The following is a 2,231-nucleotide window of genomic DNA, read 5'->3' as shown; positions in this document are numbered from 1 at the left end:
CTCCCCTCTACTATAATTTCGCCTCTATACTTGGGCCCTATTTATTGGTCGCACACCCACCAATATGTACCAAGTTGCGGCACTGCATTCAATCCTATGTTTATAATTAATATCAATAATTTATAGTAGACAGTTGGTGTACTTGTATTATTGGCATCTACAGATCTACAGTTTATGACGGTTTCATAATAGGTACCCATGTCAGACATACAGTGCGATCCACGCCAGGTCCAGTGGCATGTCAAGAATTTCGATGCATTTCGATTGCATAAATAAAAAGTATGTAAAAAAAATCGGAAGTACAAACATTACCTATCGACTATCCAGCGTTAGTGCTCACTACCAATACCTATATATATTCTAGAAAATCAATAGGTACCTATATAGTTACTAACATAGCCATATAGATATACCTCACGGCCTACCACTTACAGTATAACAAATTATCGTGCACTAACCAATAAATATAATTTGCTTATCAGAGATTATGATTTTTAGATTTTTGTCTTATTTAATGTGATGCAACTAAACAAGTAACAATATTAAACAGTAAACATAGTCATTAGTAACTCTTATTAATTAGTATTGTCATTTGATTATTATATAATATTACGTTTTAGGAAGAGATTAGAGAAAAAAGACCTACATTTTATTATGTGCGTGAAGTTAGTAGATAATTCAACTTTTTTGATCGACTCCAAACTATAATGTTAGTATTTTTAACTCATTTTATAGCTCTGTACTTTGGGCGCTATCAAAATTTTTCAATTTTATGCAACTAATTACATAGGTCAATTATGACTTAACCTATATTATCTCGCGATAAAAAAATTATAATCGGTCATAAGACGCATAAAAATCAAAATATTTTTGGGGGAGTCATAAGTCCACGCATTCACCCCTATGGTCCTACAGACTTCAAAGTGTGGAAACCAGCTTGAAGTCAGTGGGACTATATATTTTTACGCAACTTATAGTATCTTTACAAAAAAAATTATTTTTCATTGTGGGGAATATAAAAATCAAAATACCTACTAATTGTGTGATCACCCGGCCCCCCTCTACAGACTTCAAAATGCTAAATATATTTTAGACATAAATCAATTGAAACCAAATGATATAGGTGGCGTATACCATGACTATTATTTATTTATTTTGAATTTGGAACTTTAGTGTCTGGGCGTAGACAGTCGTCCGGGGAACGACTGTAAACTTATACGCATAATTATTATTTATCGTAACCCATTACGCTAATAGACCCCCAACATATGTTCCTAGAATTATTTACAACCCCTCCCCCTCCCCCCACCGGATTGAAAATTCCTGAGTACGCCACTGCTATCACACATAGTAAAATTAAGTACCTACCTAACTGATATCTGATTGTATAACCTGCAAGTACAACCATAACGATACAATACATTAGGTACTTCATTCATACATCTATACAAATTATATTTATACATATTTAACTTATTGGTCATGGGTATAATACTTATGACCAATAAGTTAATTATTTTTTTGTACATCCCATTCTTATAAATTGTATAGATAATGTTGTAGGAAATCAAAAATTATTATTATTATAATTATTACTGTATTAGGGTAGGTACTATTATTGTATTACTGTAGGTATTAAGTTTCACTTCATCCGCGCGTATAGTGACTACATGCACAAATTTTATTTTTATTGGTGAACGCACAACTCACTTATATTCCGTCTTCAGCCTGTCTAAGTTTTTTCATATTACGATCTGTATATACCGTCGTCCGTCAATAGCGTGTACCTACACAATTTTCTTATAACTGACAACTTTTTATATACGAGTATACGACTAATTAACAATGAGTCCAATAATGAATAATCAAAGGGTCAGCACAAATATACCTAATCGATTGATTCATGCATATAGCTGCACAGTATATTTGCTAAATAAAACAAGAATAAAAAGTTTTATTTTTGCAAAATCAAAGACCCGAGCGCTAAAATAATGTATAGTATGATATATTCAAAAAATAATGAAAAATGCAAATTTTAAATTTTTATGAATACACCGAAAGAAAATGTCTTGTATAGCCCACTTTTGTAAGCAAAAACGCTGAAGAAACGCGGCCCCAGTCTAAAATATTAAATAATAATTAAAATTAAGAATTTATTATTATTTAAAATTATGCTAATTAGATACATATAAATATAGATGATACAAATATATAATCCAGGGGCGCTATTT

At 31.3% G+C, this 2,231-nt stretch overlaps 1 protein-coding gene across 3 annotated transcripts in view; it reads left to right on the top strand.

The window, feature by feature from the left end:
* LOC100164256 (putative inorganic phosphate cotransporter) overlaps positions 1-2,231 on the top strand; it is a 15,907-nt gene that overhangs the window by 3,002 nt on the left and 10,674 nt on the right. Inside the window, exon 1 of one of the 3 annotated variants that reach the window (XM_016806415.2) lies at positions 193-279. The exons of the other annotated variants lie outside the window; for them this stretch is intronic. The gene's annotated coding sequence lies outside the window, so the exon portion shown is untranslated. Of the gene's footprint in view, positions 1-192; positions 280-2,231 lie in introns of those variants that run through there. 3 annotated transcript variants of the gene reach the window in all.

This window comes from Acyrthosiphon pisum, chromosome A3 (genome assembly GCF_005508785.2).
Source record: "Acyrthosiphon pisum isolate AL4f chromosome A3, pea_aphid_22Mar2018_4r6ur, whole genome shotgun sequence".
Classification (NCBI taxonomy): domain Eukaryota; kingdom Metazoa; phylum Arthropoda; class Insecta; order Hemiptera; family Aphididae; genus Acyrthosiphon; species Acyrthosiphon pisum.
This window is presented reverse-complemented; position numbering and strand designations above follow the sequence as displayed.